The following is a 10,467-nucleotide window of genomic DNA, read 5'->3' as shown; positions in this document are numbered from 1 at the left end:
TGGCACAAATAACTTAGGATGTAGCTTCCTATCGTGCCACCTCTTCACCTTTTCCTTATATATTTTGTTATTCTCGTACGCTTGAAGTCGAAATTCATCAAGTTCATTAAGCTGAAGCATTCTTTTCTTACCAGCTGCATCTAAATCCAGGTTCAATTTCTTCAATGCCCAGTAGGCCTTATGCTCAAGCTCCGCCGGTAGATGACATCCCTTACCGTACACCAACTGAAACGGTGACATCCCAAGTGGAGTTTTGTATGCTGTTCTGTAAGCCCAAACAGCTTCATCGAGCTTTAAAGACCAATCCTTCCTTGACGGACAAACAACCTTCTCTAGAATACGCTTTATCTCTCTGTTAGACACTTCCACTTGACCATTTGTTTGCGGATGATAGGCAGTAGCTACTCGATGATTCACATTATAACGCTGCATCATAGAAGTGAACTTACGGTTGCAAAAATGCGATCCTTCATCACTTATGATTACCCGAGGTGTTCCAAACCTTGTGAAAATTTGCTTATGAAGAAAATTTAGCACTGCCTTTGCATCATTTGTCGGTAAAGCTTTAACTTCAACCCATTTTGAGACATAATCGACTGCCAGCAAGATGTACTGATTATTGCAAGACGCGATAAAAGGCCCCATGAAATCGATTCCCCACACATCAAAGACCTCGACTTCAAACATCACATTTAATGGCATCTCATCCTTCCTTGACAAATTTCCCACTCTTTGGCAATGATCACACCTTAAAATAAACTGATGAGCATCCTTGAACAAAGTAGGCCAGAAAAAACCTTCTTGCAGAATACGAGCTGCCGTCTTCTCACCTCCATAGTGTCCACCATAAACCGTGGAATGGCAGTCTCGTAATATCCCCTCCGTCTCACAGAACGGGATACATCTCCTGATAATCTGGTCAGCTCCCTGTCTAAACAAATATGGTTCATCCCACATATACCACTTCACCTCATGCAGAAACTTCTTCTTTTGAGCGGATGTCAAATTAAGAGGCATTATATTGCTGACAAGATAGTTTACAATATCTGCAAACCATGGTTCTTCCTCCTGAATTGCAAACAACTGCTCATCCGGAAAAGATTCATTGATTAACGTCCTATCTTGTGAAGTAGAATCGGGATTCTCCAACCTAGAGAGATGGTCAGCTACTTGATTCTCAGTACCTTTTCTATCTTTGATCTCTAACTCAAATTCCTGAAGTAAAAGCACCCAACGAATGAGTCTCGGCTTCGAATCCTTCTTAGAAACCAGATAGCGAATAGCTGCATGATCAGTGAATACTGTTACTTTCGTACCAAGCAGATAAGATCGAAATTTCTCAAAGCCAAAGACTATAGCCAAAAGCTCCTTCTCAGTAGTGGTGTAGTTTAATTGGGCACCATTTAAAGTCTTACTCGCATAGTAGACCACATGGAAGAGATTTTTCTTGCGCTGTCCCAGAACTGCACCTACCGCATAATCACTCGATCACACATCATCTCAAACGATTCTGTCCAATCTGGTGCTGTAATAACTGGTGCAGTGATCAAACTCTTCTTGAGAGTCTCGAATGCTGCCAAACATTCATCATCAAATTTGAACGGCACATCTTTCTCAAGCAAATTGCACAACGGCTTAGATATCTTTGAAAAGTCCTTGATGAATCGCCGATAAAAACCCGCATGACCAAGAAAACTACGGATTCCTTTCACAGAATTAGGTGGGGGAAGATTTTCAATGACTCCCACCTTGGCCTTGTCCACCTCCAGACCCTTGCTAGAGACCTTATGCCCAAGGATAATGCCTTCACGCACCATAAAATGACATTTCTCCCAATTAAGCACCAAATTAGTTTCCACGCATCTTTTGAGTACGGCGCGCAGATTATTCAAACATTCATCATATGAGTGTCCAAAGATGGAGAAGTCATCCATGAACACTTCGACGTTATTTCCAATCATGTCAGAGAATATAGCCATCATACATCTCTGAAAAGTGGCCGGGGCGCCACATAACCCAAACGAAACTCTGCGAAAAGCAAATGTGCCAAATGGACAAGTGAAGGTAGTCTTTTCCTGATCCTCTGGTGCAATACAAATCTGATTATACCCGGAATAACCATCCAGAAGACAAAAATACTCATGATCCGCCAATCTGTCAAGCATTTGATCAATAAATGGAAGGGGGAAGTGATCCTTCCTTGTGGCTTTGTTCAATTTTCTATAATCCATGCATACTCTCCATCCTGTAACTGTTCGAGTAGGGATGAGCTCATTCTTTTCATTTGCGACCACAGTGATACCTCCCTTCTTAGGTACACATTGTACGGGGCTCACCCACGAGCTGTCAGAAATAGGATAAATGATGCCTGCATCTAGCCATTTCAGAATTTCTTTCTTCACCACCTCCTTCATGATGGGATTCAGTCTTCGCTGCTGTTCCACAGTTGGCTTACTACCTTCCTCTAGCAGAATTTTATGCATACAATATGAAGGACTTATCCCCTTGATGTTTGCTATGGTCCATCCTATAGCCGATTTGAATTCTCTCAAAATCCTTAAGAGCTTGTCTTCCTCACTACCTGAAAGGTCAGATGAAATAATAACAGGTAACGTAGATGAATCACCTAAAAAAGCATACCTCAAGTGTTCAGGTAATGGTTTGAGCTCCAAGGTAGGTGCTTCCTCTATTGATGGTTTGAGCTTCCCTTCAGCATTCTTAAGGTCAGAAGTACCAAGAGATTCAAATGGTATGTCCAGCTTTCGCTTCCATGGAGAAGCGTTCAGATATTGTAATTGCTCGTTGCTATCTTCATCATCGCTGTCAAAATCCCCCACTAAGGCCTTTTCCAATGCATCAGATATTAGCATGTGATCGAGTTCCGAAGTAACCGCAGTATCAATCACATCCACTTTTAAGCACTCCTCATCTTCTGTAGGGAATTTCATTGCCTTTAATACATTGAAGGTCACATCCTGATCTTGGACCCGCATAGTAAGTTCACCTTTTTGCACATCTATCAAGGTACGGCCAGTAGCCAAGAAAGGCCTTCCCAAGATTATGGGAATCTTCTTATCTTCCTCAAAATCCAGAATAACAAAATCTGCTGGAAAGAAGAGCTTATCCACCTTGACGAGCACATCCTCAACTATGCCCCTTGGGTAAGTAATGGAACGGTCAGCCAATTGTAGCGACATGTATGTGGGTTTTGGATCAGGTAGATCCAGCTTTTTAAAGATCGACAACGACATCAGATTAATGCTTGCTCCCAAATCACAAAGGCACTTGTCAAAAGTTAGATTGCAAATGGTGCAAGGAATGGTGAAGCTTCCTGGATCTTTCAGTTTTGGTGGTAACTTTTGCTGCAGAACAGCGCTGCATTCTTCCGTGAGAGCAACGGTTTCAAGGTCATCCAGTTTCACCTTCCTTGCAAGAATAGTCTTCATAAACTTTGCATAACTAGGCATTTGTTCCAGAGCCTCAGCGAAAGGTATATTGATGTGAAGTTTCTTGAACACCTCCAGAAACTTCCCGAACTGTCTATCCAGCTTTTGTTGCTGCAATCTCTTAGGAAAAGGTGGTGGAGGATAGAGCTGTTTCTCCCCTGTATTAGCCTCAGGCAGAGTGTGTTCAACAGTAGTCTTCCTTGGTTCTGCCGCTTTCTCCTTTTGCTTAGATTCTTCATCTCTAACTTCAGCTTCGACTTCCTTTGCCTTTTCAGCATCAGCCACTTTTCCAGACCTTAAGGTAATAGCCTTGACTTGCTCTTTAGCTTCCTTCCTGCCTGGTACTTCCGTGTCACTGGGAAGAGTGCCAGGTTGACGATTGAGCACTGCATTGGCTAATTGACCGATTTGATTTTCCAAGGTCTTGATAGAAACCGCCTGACTCTTGCACAACAGCTTAAGTTCCTCAAAATCAGCACTAGTGGGTGCAGCTGTACTTCCCTGTTGAGGATATGATTGCCTTGTAGCATACTGCTGTGGTTGCTGGAATCCAGGTGGGTTAAACTGTTTACTCACTCCTTGCTGATATGGTGGCTGAATAGCATTCTGATTATTCCCCCAGCTGAAATTTGGATGATTTCTGTTATTAGGATGATAGGTCGCTGGCACAGGCTGCTGTTGTCGCTGATAATTATTCACATACTGAACAGATTCGTTGACAAGAGAACAGTGATCCGTAGCATGAGAACCTGCACAAAGCTCACAAACCATAGCTATTTGATTAACTCCATACGTAGCCAGAGAATCAACCTTCATTGATAGCGCTTGGAGCTGGGCTACAATAGCGGTGGCTGCATCAACTTCCAGAATACCTGCTACCTTGCCTGACGTCATCCTCTGAGTTGGGTTTTGATGCTCATTTGCAGCCATCGTCTCTATAAGATTATACGCCTTAGTATAGCTTTTAGCCCATAAGGCTCCTCCAACTGCTGCATCGAGCATGGGCCGAGATTGGGCCCCCAAACCATTATAGAAACCAGTGATCACCATCCAATCCGGCATTCCATGATGTGGACATTTTCTCAACATTTCCTTGTAGCGTTCCCAAGCCTCGCACATAGATTCTGTAGGTTGTTGCGAAAACTGAGTAAGAGCACTCCTCATAGCAGCAGTCTTTGCCATTGGATAAAACTTCACCAGAAACTTTTGCGCAAGATCTTGCCACGTAGTGATGGACCCAGCTGGTTCAGAATGTAACTAGTCTTTAGCCTTATCCCTCAGTGAGAATGGAAAAAGCCTCAACTTGATAGCCTCATCAGTCACGCCATTATACTTAAAAGTGCTGCAGATCTCGACAAAATTCCTTATGTGCATGTTGGGGTCTTCAGTTGCCGCTCTTCCAAAAGAAACAAAATTCCGCACCATCTGAATAGTGCCCGACTTGATTTCAAAGGTGTTAGCTTGAATAGCCGGATGAAGGATGCTTGACTGAATGTCATCAATTTTAGGCCGAGAAAAATCTATAAGAGCTGGATCAGCTTGAACAATACGATCTCCCATGTTTACTGGTTCTTTCTGCTCAGTTCCTGAATCCGAATCCTCAAAATCTAACTTCTCCAGAATATCAAGAACTTCGTCTGTCTCCTCAGCTGTATCTAAAGTCCTCTTGCGAGCACGAGAACGAGTTTGCATAAACGCTTGCTAAAGTACCTGAAACACAACCGAAAAGAGTAAGTAACTACTACGTCCTAATCACTGAGTCCTAATGACCAATGATGGTAAGTACATAAACTAAACAAATACGCCGAGTCCCCGGCAGCGGCGCCAAAAACTTGTTAGGGCGAAAACACGCGCTAATATTCACGCAAGTATACGCGTTCGCAAGTAATATAGAATATTTTCTAGTTCGTTCCCTCAGAGACTCAGACTAAATTATTGTCTAATTAAACTCACTCACCAATGTATGATTACTTCTCAATGTTAAGATAATAACACTTAAAATTGTTGATTAAATATTAACTATAATTAACTACTTAATTAACCACTTAACTAATACTTCAATTTATCAATAATAAAACACTCATGAGATCACAACTTCATTATTACTTCCTTCTATAGCCATTGTTATTACCTTTAGCATTTGACAGTGATGATATTAATCGAATAACACGAAACTGATAAAAGACAACTTTCATTGTACTAATACCATTCTACCAAGCATCCACAATTAAGATAGAAGTTGAATAGTCATCAATTATGTTGAGTTCCTATATGTCTACAGAAATTGACAACACAACGATTTAAGCTCAAGTTATTCCTTTTGATTATATAGGGCAAATAAAACTGTTAGAGTTACCCACTAATCATGCTCAACGTACATGAACCTATGCTAGCATGGCAAGTTCTAAATCTCAAGATCCACCGTCGCTTCACAAGAGATTAACACCCTATCTTATATGTTCGCGACGCACATAAGACGAATACGCACAACCAATACTAGATATCATGCAATCATCACACACTAAAGTATTAAACAATTAACTAAAGAATTCCATAATAAATTCGTTGCAACCCCATGATCACGATTAGCCCATAATAGAACTTATCGCCATCATGGGTTCATATGAAATCATGACAAACAAACACAAGAAAATAATAACTAAACTAATTATATTAAAACAGAGTACGTCACAAGAGTAAATAAGTCAAAGTAAGAAAACTAGCATCCAACGTTACAACGAAACAAGAATCACAAGAAAATATGTTTCCTCTTCGTTGCGGTGTGCTAAATCGGTCTTCTTCCTTATCTCCTTCACTTCTTGCGTAAAACACAATCTAAAACATAATCCCCTTAATACTCTCTGTGAAAACGTCTCAAATCTACCTATATAATAGTCCCATAAAACTCAGATTACATAGAAGTTGGAAGCCAAACAGAAGTAGAAGTCTAAAATAATTTATCTTTTTCCCCGACCCTGCGCGGCCGCTCAGCATAGCTGCGCGGGCGCGCAGGTTGCTGCGCGGCCGCTCAGCATTGCTGCGCGGGCGCGCAGGCCTCTACTGGAAAAAATCCAGGTTTGCTCCGTTTCTTCGCCGTAATCTGCCCATTCCTTTCCTCTCGCAATGGTGAACACATGCTAAGGCTTATTCTTGATGATTCCTCCCCCGAAATGCAACTAATACCCTGAAATGCATAAACACTAGAAAAACGCATCAAATACATAAAATACTTGATTTCAAGACACCAATTTAAGCCATTTTAAGACGTTCTAAGTGGTATAAAATGCCACTTATCATTTAGTTTTCAGATCTTACTTAAACAGGACAAATCAGTACTTAACTGGAAATCAACACTTATACTGAAGTCAGAACTTAAGTGGTCAGAACTTAAGTTATCAGGAGATATTTATCAGAAGATAATATCAGGACTTAAGGGGACTTTCAGATAAAAAAAGGCGGCTGATTGAAAGAAAAAAAGATCACGACAAACACAAGAAGAGATATGCATGAAGAAGGAATTCTATGAAGAATAGAATACTTGGAAGAAAAGATATCAGATTGATATATTTTAGGAAGCATAATTATATTCCATATCAATTAGCAATTATCTTGTAACTGTGTAGTATATAAACACAAATATAGGGTTTACACTATAAGTGTTATCATTATCGAGAATAATATTAATTGTAACCCTAACAGCTCTTGTGATAATTTTTTCATCACTGAGAGAGGACAATTCCATATTGTAACAGAGTTTATTATATTGAATAAAGTCTATTTTCTGTTATTTATGTTCTTTAATTCGATTTGATTATGCTAAACACTGTATTCAACCCCCTTCTACAGTGTGTGTGACCTAACAGACTCTACAATTAGAATCACATCAATCTGAATTTTAGAAAGGCATATACTCAATAGATGAGATGCCTCATGTTTTAAAATGAACAATTGAACTCACAAGATGAGTGATTTGGAATCAGAGTATTCTTGTGATTATGTGGATGTGTTTAACACTTTCATGAAGCTCTAGTAAACTAGAGGGGATTTGAATGTATCTTCCACTCAAATAGCATTCTCAAATCCTGGTTCCCTTTGGAAGAGACCACCACATTTATAGATTTCTTCTCATTGATAAATCAAGATAGTTTAACTTATTGTCTCAACATTTCAAGAAAATGCATCTTAGATAATAGTTGTGAGGGGTGTTGTTCAGTCAAGCTGAATCTCTCTATGAATTGGAGTGGGTTTGAATGATTTCTTCTCGGAAATATTATTCTTAAACCATGTAGCCATTACAGGTCTACTTGTGCTTAAAATATGCTGGAGTTCTAAGGTCTTCATTAAAGAGTGATGAAATCCTTGGGTTTGAATTGGCATCATCAAGGTCTACTGTAACGCCCTCCAGACCCGGGGTATAAGTCTGGGGGTTACGAGCTAATCACCAAACCTGTACAAGCTTATTAATAAATAATACAGAAATGAAACCAAACCCCTTTAACACTAACCAAGACCTTTTTAGGTTGAAGTATGAAAACAAGAACCACTAACTACTTTTATTACAAACCAACATTTAAAATCTCACAACTTTCTTTATTACAAACCATTGTCTAACTCATTTTAAACTAAGTTCAGCTTTTATTCAAACACACATACTATCTATCAACACTCCACCTGCTCGGGCAACTCAAAGCTTTCTTCCTGGATTGGGATCAACACCTTGGGTATAAGAGGATCCCGAGGCTTGACCCGCTTCTTTACCACTCGTGTCCTGATGGGTTTCATATTCATTCTTAACTGAAACAATAAGGTGAATAACAACAAAAAGGGGTGAGCCAAAAATTGCTCAACAAGTCTACAAAATATACACAATGTTAAAGCAGCATAACTGAATCTGTAACCCAGGTTTATCTGCAGAGATATAACCATATAAGAATAAAAAGAAGGCCATTACTGGTGAATGCAAACGAACTAAACTGGACTCAAGTTCGCAGCTATACCCTGCTGATCAGCCAGGATACAGTGCAGATCTATATCTCACTATATATATCCCGTCGGGCACCCAGGCACTACGGCCCATCTCAATGATCCGGTTATGTCCCGGTCCTTAGGATTAAGTAAACTTAATCCCCAAAAGTAATGTTATCCAGTTCCTGGAATAGCAACCGGAATAATCGGTATACTTTGATATATTCCAATCACTAGAATATATCAATAATTATGAATAATAATTGGAATATGAATAATGAATTTCAAGAAATGAAATGAAATATGAACAAGAGAATTAAAAGAGTACAATTGTAATAATAATCTGAAGAGAATATCAATATTCTGAAAAATAGAATAGAGGAGAAACTTTCCTTCTGTGCGACTTACTGTAATTAAATCACTTTCGTCTATTCCCTACTTGACCTGCCTTGCTGGCTTAGTTTCTGTCAGCAAAATAGACTGGTTAATTCATTTTGTACTTCGGTTGCACCTTAAATCGACTTCATTTTGTTCCTACTATCTACCCATACGCTTATAACCGACTCGAATATTACATATAAGCAAGTAAGACTCGATTAATCACATAATACACATAAGCACATAAGCACATAAGCACATAATCATTTTTATAGTTACAATAATTTTTAGAATCGAAATCGACTTGCTGATTCCTCCATTAATCACCTTTTGCTTCAGTTCCCATTTTTCCGGAATTTTTCGAACTCGTCTCGGCACGCATTTCGACTGATAATCAAGCAATCAATAAGGTCAACTAATTTTGAGAAGAAATTAGGTCTTCATATTAATTTTAGTGAAAAGAATTCATTTTTCTGAGTCAACAGGCTTTCGTTTCGCTCCAATCGGACTAACGGTTGAATTATTATCAATTAAACACTGATAATTCAATTTGTTATTCAATATAAATAATTATCGCAAATTTTTAAATCCAAAATTAATTTTTAAATAATTATTTAAGAAAAATCAAAGTCAAAAATAATTTTTTTTATAATTTTTGAAGTTAAAATGAATAAGTTATGATTTATTGAAAATTATGTGACTAATTATCGAAATAAATATTTAACAAATAAACATCTAATAAATAATTAATAAATAATTATTTAATATTTTAAAATAATTAATCCCAAATTATTAGGATTAATCACAATTTATTACAAATATTTACAACTCACCGTTATTTATTCGATTAGATCGATTATTTATAAATAAATAATCGATATGATTAACTGGTACGTTAATTATTGAATAAATGAGTCATTATTCGAATCATAATCCAACTCAACAATCAATTACTCGTATAAATACGAATCATTCACCTTTCTCGTATAATTATTGAATTATTACGATTATTATTACAATTTATACGATTCAATCGATTATCGGTATTTAATTATACGATACAATTAATTATTACGACATTCTTCGAATAATTATTGCTCGAATAATAATTCTCATTATCGAATCACTACTCGCAATATTAACTAATTATCGATTTATTAATCATATTATTTAATTATTTTTAATTCGTATTTATTAATTACCTAATTATTAATTAATTACCTAATTATTAATTAATTAGATAACTAATAAATAATTAGATAAATAATTAAATAATTAAATTCAAATTTATAATTTAATAAAATAATTTAGAAATTAATTATAAGATTTTTTTTCCAGAATTTAAACTAATTTTTATTTAATTTTTAGAATTGCTAAAACTAATTTCCTGATTTTTAGAAAATAGAATAAATATTAAAATATCAGAAACACAACACAGAAACAGGGTTAGGGTTTTCATGGATCAATCTCGGGTCGAAACCGGGTTGCAAACCGGGTCGACTCCGGGTTATCGGGTCACGAAGAACATCACCGCGGCTCCGCCGCCGGTGATCGTTCCGGCGAGAAAACACGGCCATACGCCGTGATTCCAGTCTGATTCTTCCTCGTTCTTGATGCACAGCAACACAGACGATGTCCCTCTGCTGTTTCCCCTTCGTCCTCGACGAGCCCGACGCCG

The 10,467-nt window shown here is 38.0% G+C and overlaps 1 non-coding gene across 1 annotated transcript; it reads left to right on the top strand.

Moving 5' to 3' along the window:
* The first annotated feature begins 4,506 nt into the window (after nucleotides 1-4,506).
* LOC141662468 (small nucleolar RNA R71) lies at nucleotides 4,507-4,613 on the top strand. The gene has a single exon (XR_012550584.1). It is a non-coding gene; the product is annotated as a small nucleolar RNA R71 (small nucleolar RNA).
* The last annotated feature ends 5,854 nt before the right edge of the window (nucleotides 4,614-10,467 follow it).

The sequence above is a fragment of the Apium graveolens genome, chromosome 5 (assembly GCF_009905375.1).
Source record: "Apium graveolens cultivar Ventura chromosome 5, ASM990537v1, whole genome shotgun sequence".
Classification (NCBI taxonomy): domain Eukaryota; kingdom Viridiplantae; phylum Streptophyta; class Magnoliopsida; order Apiales; family Apiaceae; genus Apium; species Apium graveolens.
The sequence above is the reverse complement of the archived record's forward strand: the minus strand, read 5'-3'. Positions and strand labels throughout refer to the sequence as shown.